The 11,374-nt window shown below is 36.9% G+C and overlaps 1 pseudogene; it reads right to left on the reverse strand.

The window, feature by feature from the left end:
- Positions 1 to 2,598: 2,598 nt before the first annotated feature.
- LOC103752506 lies at positions 2,599 to 4,212 on the reverse strand (annotated as a pseudogene).
- Positions 4,213 to 11,374: the final 7,162 nt, after the last annotated feature.

Here is an 11,374-nt window from a genome sequence, read left to right on the forward strand (position 1 = left end):
TTGTTTGGTAATCTTCTTAGGCTGGTACCTTGTCCTTGATATTATCAATAAAGTCACAGCAACATGGAAGTTTAAGTATCTCAATAGAAGAATATAGAGTCTTTGCAGTACATGCCCAGGATTGTTGTAGCTGGTTCATGTAACAGCTCTATTTTTAGCATCTAGATGAACACTCACCTCCACTTCATTTAAGCTATACCAATTTATACCCAGACAAACAGTGAATAAGGGTTCTTCATTTCCCACATCCTCTCCAGTATTTGTAGTCATTTATTCACTTTTAACAGCTATTCTATTCTTATTGATGCAATATGAAATCTCAGAATAGTTTTAATTTGCATTTGCTTGAAGGCTAAGGATGTTGGAAACTAGAGCAGTTAAAGTATTTTCCTTCATGTATCAATTATAAATTATACACTGCTGATCCCCTAAGGGATGCATGAAAGCACAAATAAAATTTTTATGTAGCACTATAAAAATGTTTATTAGTGGTTTGTGCTTCTTTTGAGAACTCTGTGGTCCATTTTATAGATCAGTGTTTGAATTGTTTCATTCATGTATATATATGTAAGTACTTAATATGTGTAAACACTAATCACATGTATAGCTGGTAAAGGTTTTCTCCTACTCTTTAGGTGTCTAGTTTTGTGCTAGTAATATGCTGTGCATTACTGTGCATTACTATGGCTCTGTAGTATAACTTGAAAACAATTATGTAGATACTTCAGGGTTGCTCTGGTTACCCAAGGTTTTTGTGCTTTCCTATGAATTTCAAGATTGTTTCTCTATGTCTCTGAAGAATTGAATTGGTGTTTTGATGCAGATTACATAGAATTTGTAGGTTGTTTTTTCTAAGAATGATATTTCTGGGATATTAATATAGTACTATCAATCCATAAACATAGGAGGACTTTCTATCTTCTGATATTGCCTTTAATTTCTTTCTTCAGTGTTTCAAAGTTTTCTTTGTAGAGGTCTTTTCCTTCCTTGTGAGATTTGTTCCAAGATGATAGTTTTAAGTGATTGTGAAAGGGATTGTTCCCCTGATTTAATTCTCAGCATATTTGTCATTGGTGTACAGGAAGGCTACTAACTTTTGTGCATTAATTTTGTGTGTTTGTTAGTTTTTTGTATATACTCTGTCACTTGCTGAGTATATTTTTCAGTTCTGGTAATTTCCTGGTAAAGTCTTTAAGATCTCTCACATATAGGTTCATGTCAACTGCATATAGAGATACTGTAATCTCTTCCTTCTTGTATGTATCTCTTTTATTTCTTTTTCTTGTCTTAGTCCTCTAGATAGTACTTCAAGCACTATGCTGAACAGGATTGAGAAAAATGGACATGCTCTTTTGATTCTTGATCTAGTGGAAATGCTTCAATTTTTTTTCTCCACTTAGCATGAGGATGTCTTTGACATATATAAATAACCTTAATTAAGTAAAGATATGTTTTATCTCTCTCTAATTTCTCTGGGGCTTTGATTATAAAAAGTTATGCCCTATGGAAAATGGAAAACACCTAATTGTACTTTTCAAGATAAAAGTCACAGACTGGGAAGTTGAAGAAAAAGAAAGAAAAATAAAATACCGTAATAAGTAAACTGACATAATTCTCAAACTAAAAATATGTAACTGTATTCTAGAGTATAAATTAGCAATTATATATATCTATTATAATTTTTGAATATTAGTTGATGACAAAACTGTATACCAACCTTCAACAGTAATGTGAAATTTGTCACTTTTGCTATAATGTGAGTTTGCCACTTATTCCCTTTCCAAATTCTCCAAACTCTTAAAAAGTTTTATCGTGTAATTATGTTATTTCTTAAAGAAAGCAATGCTAATAAAATTTTTATTTTAAATAAAAAATAATTTGCTACTGAATTTGATAAGTATGTTAGCTATAAAGTTAACATAAAATATCTAATTAAAAAAAAGATATTAGGTTTTGTCAAAGGCCGCTTTTGAATCTACTGGAATGAATGTGTAATTCCTAACTTTGAACAACCTTTCATGTCATGATTTTTCATTATCAATTTCCATTTGTTGAACCAGCTCTGCATGTCTGGAAAGAAGTCAATTTGGTGATAGTAAATTATTTTTTCCCTTCATCTGTTGTTTACCGACATACAGATAGGCTGTATAGGAAAAGGCCCAGAGATTATTGCAGCAGTAGGGAGAAAGGAAGGCTGAGGGTGGAGTGTTTGTCTGCAGTAACAGCTTAAGTGGAGTGCAGAATCAGAAGAGCACAGTGTACAAGGATGACAGGGGAAGACTAAGGCTGTTGGAGAGACAAATAGGGGTCAGGACCAAAAGCTATCTTCATTTGAACCTTGGTCCATGTCCTAAACCTGTTCTCTTGATAGCTGTCTCCTGACTCCAGGCCAAGGCTGGGAGTTCTCTGAGTAACACTTTCTACAGCAACAAAGTACACAGAGATGATGAGACCTTCTTATGATAAAGTCAGAAGAGGGCCTCTGGTCCTGAATTCCTTCTTCATCCCTGACTTGGGTAGGGCCACAAAATGGACAAATTGGGCTCTGTGCTGAGTTTCACAGAGGTACTGTTTCGCTGGTGTCCCAGTCTACCAGTGCTACACTATAGCCCAGAGTGAGCACTGCAAGTGTCGCTGCCCCAATGAATGGGTTGGGAGGGGATGGGAAAGGGAGGGGCTGAAAGAGGGCTTCAAGGGACCATCACGGCACATGGTAAAGCTGGAGCCAGAGCACCACCAGATCAGCATAACGACCACATCTTCCTTCTTGAAGAAACCTCAGATCTTGTGAACATTCATAGCCACGTTCACATGGAGGTATACATCTTCAAACCAGACCTCCTGGACTGAGTCTTTACACAGAACAGGAAAGTTACCACAGCGTGGATAGGTGTACCTGCTACTGTCTGGCGTTTATGCATCACAACAATGATGGGAGCATTTGGGTTGTATCTGGCCACCTTGTGTGCACTCCTGCCAGACTTGTTGAGAACAACCATGGTGCCACTGCAGCACTTGAAGGAGGACCCATGATGCCCATGGTGGTGGGGGTCACTAGTAAGGCAAGCCAGATGCCAGAGGTCCTCAAAGAACTGTAAGTAGTAGATGGCAGCATCTGCCTTATGGGCAATCAGGTGACACAGGTGAACAGCCTCCAGAAGAGAGTCCCTTTGGCTGTGTCTTTTGCAAATCATGATGTACTCAGCTCCATCCAGGAATGTGTTGACCACATCATTGCACTCAAATCTGAGGAGGCTGACCTTCTTGATTATGTAAGATGACAGTATTCCCAACTGGGTTGCATTTCCCAATCATCATCTTCTGAGAAAGGAAGACCTCTGCAGGTATCTGAATGCCTAGATCGCCATGACTTCGCCTGTGAAGCCCATCACTGGCCTCCATGGTCACATCAAACCTTTGAACTCCTTCAAAGTTCTTGAGTTTGCTGATAATCTTGATGTTCTTCACTTTTTCTCCAGGACGTTCCTAACTTCATGCACATGACTTGCAGATGAATGATTCAAACACTGTGTCTACATCCTGCTGACTCCAAACTTCAGATCCTGGGTATCCTTTTCTGAAAAGTCAGTGGGTTCCATAGCATCCCCAGGACGATTTATTCCCTTTTTTGCTGCCCAGAGAGCTATCATTTTCCACCTCTGTCACCCGGAAGTCAACACCTTTGTCTTCACCTGCAGTGAAATAAGCCCTTCGTTCGAATAGATCTTGCTGCCCACTTCCACCACCTTGTGAACGTGCAGCCACAAGATGTTCTTGTTGCATGTTTCCATGTAGCTGTTATCTAGCATGATCTTAGAGCGGTTCCTTTCTTCAGCTCCATCCCTACGGTGCTACTGCCCTTGCTAAGCCCCATTCAGATCTCAGGTGCCTTAATGCACACAGAGCCACAGCAACTGGAGAGTAGAGAATGGGTTGGACACAAAGATTTCTGGGGCTCCCTGCATGTTCCTTTATGGTCTCCCCGTGGTACTCATGATTTTCATGAGAGAAGTTCAGATGAACCGTGTTCATTTCAGACTTCCTCTTCTCCTTCAGTATGTCCACAGGCCTGCTGTGGGTCGTTATGGGTACAGAGTCGATATCTAGGCGTTAACTGTGTTTGAGGAGCTCTTCAGCCACGGCTGCGTACATCTGTTGGGTCTGAGTGAAGGCAGTCCCTGCTTCCATGTGTAGCTTGGGCATGGCTCTTGAGGTTCTCTGGTGTGCTCCAGTACTGGATGCACTGCAAAAGTAGAGAGGTCTGCAGGACCTGAATAGACGTGTCACTGCTGTGCCCAAGTGTTCTTTTGCTGTGTTCTTGTATTTGGTTACACATATTTTGTTGAGAATTTTTGCATCTATCTTCGTCAAGGAGATTGATCTATAATTTTCTTATATCTGGTTTTGGTAAATGGATAATAATTTGAAATATACTTGTGTTAGTTCTTTCTTCAAAGATCTGAAAGGATTCTGTGCTGACTCCATCTGGATCTGGACTTTTTAGCAGGGAGGATTTTTATTACTGTTTCAATCTCATTTTTTTCTTATAGTTTGTTTATATTATTGATTTACTCTTAGTTTAATTTCAGTTAGTCATATTCATCTAGAAATTCATCCTTCATTTTTAGATTTTACAGTTTAGAGGAATATACACGTTTCCTCATGATTTTCTGGATTTCACTGGTTTCTACTGTAATGTTACCCTTTCAACTTAATTTTTATTAATTTGTACATTTTCTTTTTTTCATTTCTTTCTTTTGCCAGGGTTTTTCAATCTTGTTTGTCTTTCCAAAAAAACAATTTTTCTTTCATTGTTTCTTTTTATTATTGTTTTCATGTTAATTTCATTAACTTTTACCCTAATGTTAGTCATTTCTCTCTGTCTACTGATTTGAGATTTAATTGTTCTTATTTTCCAGTTCCTTCAGGTGCATCATAAGGTTGTTTATTTGAGTTAGCTCTGATTTTTAATGTAGATACGTGGAGCTATAAACTTTCCTCTTAGGACTTCATCCATTGCATCATGTAAGTTTTAGTATATTGTGTTTCATTTTCATTCAAGTCTAAGAATTTTTTGTTCATTTGTTTTCTTTCTTGGTATTTTTCAGTGACCCTCTCATTATTCAATGGTGTACTCTTTAATAGCCTTGAGTTGGCATGTTTTTATACTTTCACTTGCTGTTGATTTATAGACATATTCCTGATCAGACAAGATACAAGGAATTATTTTAACTTTTCTATATTTGTTGCAATTTCCTTTGTGTCCTAGTATTTAATATATTTTACTGAAAATTCCATGGTCTTCTGAAAAGAAAGTGCATTCTGCAGAGTTGGGATGGAATATTCTGCAGTAGTCTGTTAGGTCCATTTGGTCTGTAGTATCACTTTTTATTACTTATTTTTATGTGGTTAATTTATTTAATGGTGAGTGAGGGGTACTGAAGTCACTGACTATTACTGTGTTGGAGTTAATCTGTGACTTTATAGCTAGTAATATTTGTTTTATGAAACTGAGTCGTCCTATGTTCAGTAAATATATGTTTACAATTATAATTTCCTCTCGATGGATTTTTTTCCTTAATCAGGATGAAGTGATCCTGTCTATCTTTCTGAATAGATTTAGTTTGAAGTGGGTTTTTTTTCCTTAGATACTAGAATAGTGAAGCCTGCTTCATTTTTGGTCCCATTTGCTTGGAAGACCTTTTACAATTTCACCCTAAAATAGTGCCTGTCTTTAATAGTGAAGCTGTTTATTGGAGGCAACAAAGGGAAGAATCTTATTTTCTTATGTAATCTTCTCCTGTGTCTATTGATCAGGGATTGAACAACCAAGGAAATGAAGGGAAAACCCACACAGTGGAAGAAAATCTTCACCAGGACACATCTGACAGAGGTTTATCACCCAGAATATATAAAGAACTCAAGAAACAAAGAATCAAGAAAACAAATGATCCAACTAAAATATGGGTTAGAGATCTGATCAGAGTTCTCAAAAGAAGAAATAAAGATGACTAATGAATATTTTAAGAAGTGTTCAACATCATTAGTAATTAGGGAAATGTAAATTAAAACTACTTTAAGATTTCATCTTATCCCAGTCAGACTGGCTAAGATCAAGAAAACAAATGATACCAAATGTTGGAGAGGATGTGGGGAAAGGGGAACATTCATTCACTGCTGGTGAATTTCAAACTCATGCAACCATTATGAAAGAAGTGTGGAAAACTCTAAAAAAAAATGAACCTACCATATTGACCTGGTTATACCACTCATTGGCATATACTCAAAAGACTCATCCTACGGCAGAGATATTTGTACATTCATGTTTGTTTCTATTCTTTTCACAATAGCTAAGAGATGGAAGCAACCTAAGTGTCTCTCAACTGACAAGTGGATAATGAAAATGTGGTTCATTTACACAATGGAGTTCTACTCAGCAGTAAAGAAAAACAAAATCATGAAATTTGCAGGTAGATGGATGGACTTAGAAACTGTTATACTAAGTGAAGTAACAGACTCAGAAAAGAAATCGACATATTTTCTCCCTTCTATGTAGATTCTAGCACCAAATTCCTATATGTGAGTGTATATACTGATGTTACTGCAGGAGCCAGGAAAATGGACAGGAACCAGGGACATAAAGGGAAAGAAGGAACCTGAGAGAGAATAACATCAGGAGACATGTGTTATTAAGGGGTTAATGAGTAACATGAGGATATTTAAATGGGAGGAGGAGAAGGAGGGTTAAATAAGGAACTATGGAGATAAATGGGAAGAAGGAGCTCAAGAGAGAGGGGACCATACATATTATACGTATTATCATACCATACATATTATGAAGGGAGCAATGGAGAAAATGGGGGTACTTAAACTTGGGAGGTAATATGGAGGGTTAGATGAAAGAGAGAGAGAGAGAGACAGAGAGAGAGAGAGAGAGAATGCCTAGCTGGTGTAAGAAAAACAGATAACTGTATTAATTCAAAGACCTACTGAAAAAATTACATATACAATATCTCTACAGGAGTCCATATATATAGCTGAATGTTATATGACAAGAAAGAGTGCCAGACAGGAGAAACCTCCTTTTGATTTTTGGTCAGGGTAGTCCAAGATATTCCAAAAAATCACACAGCATATTGCCACAGCCCTTGATTGACCCCCAGAAGTTGAATGTAAGACCCTATTGCTGAAAACAAGATACTTTGGACATAAGACTTGGAACAATGGAACTGGAACTCCCTGGAAGCCACCTTCCTGAAAGCTGACTCTCATAGTTTTGGAGAATACTATGTAAGCTACTGAGCGAGACTATCAATTGAAGGACCAACCCCAGCCTTAAGGCCTAATAACCACAACAATGTCTGGCACAGAAAACTATATTCGGGCAGTAGTGGCACTCTTATCTTGAAGTTAATCAACAGCTACCTAATTGGACTAACTCAATGGGAGGATATTCATGTGTGATACTATAACCATAGCTAAATACACATAGCTGAGGAAGTCATAGATCTTAGAAAAAAACCTCAAGGATGTCACATCCCTAGACAAATGTAATTTCTTACTATGTGCTAAATGTGGATCTTTATATTTACAGACAAGTATACCAGTCACCACTCATCAAAGAAGCTTCTTTTGCAACAGACGGAGACTATTATTGTTCCACAACTGTGAAATGCTCAGCCTAAGTGACATGTCTATGAAGGAACCTCTATACCTAAGACTTATGGAACATAGTGGAAGAAGGGATAGAGTGAATGCTAATGAATTTCTCAAATCTCATCAACAAAGCTCCCTCATGCAACAGAAGGCAATGAACCCAGGCTCAGGGTCCACTTTGGAATAGAGGGCAGAGATATTTTAAGAGCCAGGGAAGGAGGTGAATGACCATAAGGAAATAGAGTCTTACAGACTGCTGGGACCTTGCTCATATGAACTTACAGCAATTGTGACAGCATGCAGAAGTCCCATGCAAACTCAAGCAGACAAAAATCTAGCATAGAACTGTGGAAATGAGTGACCAAAGAATTATTGGGCAGCTGATTACTACTGGGAGAGGAAAAGCTGATCTTTTTTAAGGGAGTGACTCTAGATAGACTGACTATCTAGATGCACTGGCACTGAGGGATGTCAGGGTACACTAACTTGACTCAGTAGGCCTTAAGATAAATGACAATGCATGAAATCCAGTGGGGGATGGCTGCTGGATGATTCCAGTGAAGAAGGCAGTATAAAGAGTATTAAGGTGTTGTGGTGAAATATATAAAATTTCAATAAAAATATATTGAAAAACATATTTATAATCATTCTTTGGATTTATACAGCTAGAATTTCATATAGATCATTTTCATTGGTGACTATTCATATGAAATTGATAATATTGGAGGAGACAAGTTTTCCTTGTTTTATATGTTCCTTAAATTATTATATGGAGATGTACTCATTTGGGGCTAGATCACTAAGTTTTTGTTTTTGTTGTTGTTTAATTTTATATTGAATTTTTGCAATTTTTATACAATATAATTTAATGGTGTTTAGATCTCTTCCCTTACCCATACTTCCTCCTATCCCTCCCATTTATGTTTAATGTACTCTATTACAGACAGACAGACAGACAGACAGACACACACACATACACACACACACACACACACCTATAGAGTAATTTGTATATACTTCAGTGTGGGTCCATCCAATGGAGCCTATTAACCTACAAAGACTCTTATGCTTGACAGATCCTGTCTCTGCCCCTCCTAACAGCCATCTGTTACCACAATTTCCTTAGGTGGAGTTGGAGCTACTACCCACCTTCTCATGTCTGTTCTGGGATTATTTCTAGTTTGAGCCTCCATTGGACTTGTACATGTTGTCACGGTTGCTGTGAGCTCATATGAATAACCGACCAGCTGTCTAGAAAATTGTTTCCTTGTGGTTATCCACCATCTCTGGATCTTACAATATTTCTACCTCTCCTCCTTAATGATCTTTGAGTCTTAGAGGCAGAAGTTTGATATTGGTGTCCCATCCATGGATATGTATTCTGCAGGTTGTTGTTCTCTGCACATTTGCCATTTCTAGCTTTCTGTGTTACTTATCATCTGTTGCATAAGGAAACTTCTATGGTCAGAGTTGAGGGACACATTAATCTATAGGTATAACAATAAGTTATTAAGAGTCAGTTTAATAAAATAACTATTTAGTAGAAAACTCACCTATGTCTTGAGACCTGTCTAGCCTTTGATTCCTATACCTGATATCAATGTTAGGTATGGACTCCATCCTATGAGGTGTGCCATAAATTCAATTAAAAGTGTTTGGTTACTTCTACTTATGCACCAGTGAGCATATCTTGCCAGGAAACTTGTTGTTGTAGTTCACAGGATTCACAGCTGGGCAAGGTTGATGATTATTTTTTTTTTTATTTCTGGTAACATGCATAGTATTCCAGCACTATGAACATATGAATGCTAGCCAGTAGAAATCAGATTCTAAAGTCAGAACTAGCTTGATTTTTCTTTTTTTTTTTTTTCCACAGCTCATAAATGGAGTGTCTTCAACAACAGTGTTTTACCATCCAGTTCTGGTGGGTAACCAAGAGCAGCAGCAATGGCCAGTTCATGTTGTTTGAAGATCTATGAGACCCCAGATCAGCAGCTTCTAGAGAGGATTCTATTTCTAGTATTGAGCTTTAAAAAAAACATTTTCATTAGCCTATAGTGTCTAGAAAAGGCAATGTCCCCCAGCATAAGATAACTCTTTTGAATCTCTTTTTATGATGTATATACCTTAAGAAGCTTCTATAGTATTAGATTTCCATATGGCTTATTCTAAAGGCCTTTAGTGTTACTTATTCCTCCCTATAGTCTCTCCTCTGCTCTGCCCTCCCATTTCCTACTTGTTATAGGCAAGTGTCTATTCACATTAGTACACTACCACTTTTTTTGTTTTTGGTCTTTTTGAGACAGGGTCTCCTTGTAGCCCCAGCTGGCCTGGATTCTCTGTGGAGACCAGGCTGGCCTCGAACTCACAGAAATCTGCCTGCCTCTGTCTCCCAAGTGCTGGGATTAAAGGCGTGTGCCACCACACCCAGCTGGTACATTACCATTTTTAACAGCTTGAGATAAACTCTAAAATATTTTACAACACATCAAAAAATTTTCAAGCAACTGGGTAACAACAATAACAACAATAACAACAACAACAAAATACACAGAAGCCTCAAGTGTTTTCTCATTGTCTAGTTTACAACTCAAGTACAGTGTCTGGTCTGAGTGACAAAGAAAATTCAGATAATGAAGTTAAAAAAAGATTGTATGCAAGATGGAAGCCAATTGTTTTTCTTAATTGTACTTCTTTCGAAAACTATCTTTAAGTTAAGGAAAAATGTAACTTTACGAAAAGGCCTAAAGCCACATTTGCAGCACAAATTAGGAATACCATTAACACATTAAAATGAACAATGAACTTTCAAAGAGTTTTACCACAAAAAGTTATGTTCTTACTATTTTGACAAACCTGGGGCAGATAGGAAGGGGAAATGCTGAGGGCTAGAAGCAGTACCCCGGTATAAACACTATAAAATGCTGTACATTTACAAATAAAATTTTAAATAAAGAAAACATGCTGAATGTTATTTTAAAACATACCAGTTTGAAATGCTGCATCAAAATCAATCTCCCCCCCTCTTCCTTTTCTTATATCATGTAATAATTACCAGAAACATTATTGGTCTTACTCCTTTATTAACTGTGGAATGTTCCCTTTAACTTGAATACTTACCAACATTAAAGAGTAATTTCAAAACGTATTTCTTGTGAAGTCCTGCTCAACCCATTTTAATTAACATCAGTTTTTTGTTTCCTTTTTTACACTTTTATGGCCTAATTATGTATACTAAATATTTAGAATTTTTAATACGTAGGCTCTGAGGACAGTTTTTGAGTTAATACCTTAAATAATGCATGCATAAATGAATGAATAAGCATCACATCTAAAATTTATATTAGATGTCCAATTTTTCTTACACACTTAAGAGAAAGTTGACAAATAAATGTGCATCCTTATTCTGCTCCATTAACTTATTACAGAATTACACAACAAAAAACATCAATAATTTTTTGAGATGTTGTTTCTATGATTAAAACAGTTTGCTACAGAAATCAAAGTTCCATTGTACTTTGAAAGCCTTTGTGAGGCTTCAAATTTTTCCAGTGAGCCAGAGATTGAAGCTGTTCATATTTTACTCATTGACATTTAAAAGTTTTATGTCCCATGTGGTTGATATTCGTTCTCTCTCTCTCTCTCTCTCTCTCTCTCTCTCTCTCTCTCATCTCTATCTATCTTATTTACTATTCTATGATATATCCAAACACATATC

Source organism: Nannospalax galili, unplaced genomic scaffold (genome assembly GCF_000622305.1).
Source record: "Nannospalax galili isolate Female #2095 unplaced genomic scaffold, S.galili_v1.0 scaffold206, whole genome shotgun sequence".
In the NCBI taxonomy this organism is placed as follows: Eukaryota; Metazoa; Chordata; class Mammalia; order Rodentia; family Spalacidae; genus Nannospalax; species Nannospalax galili.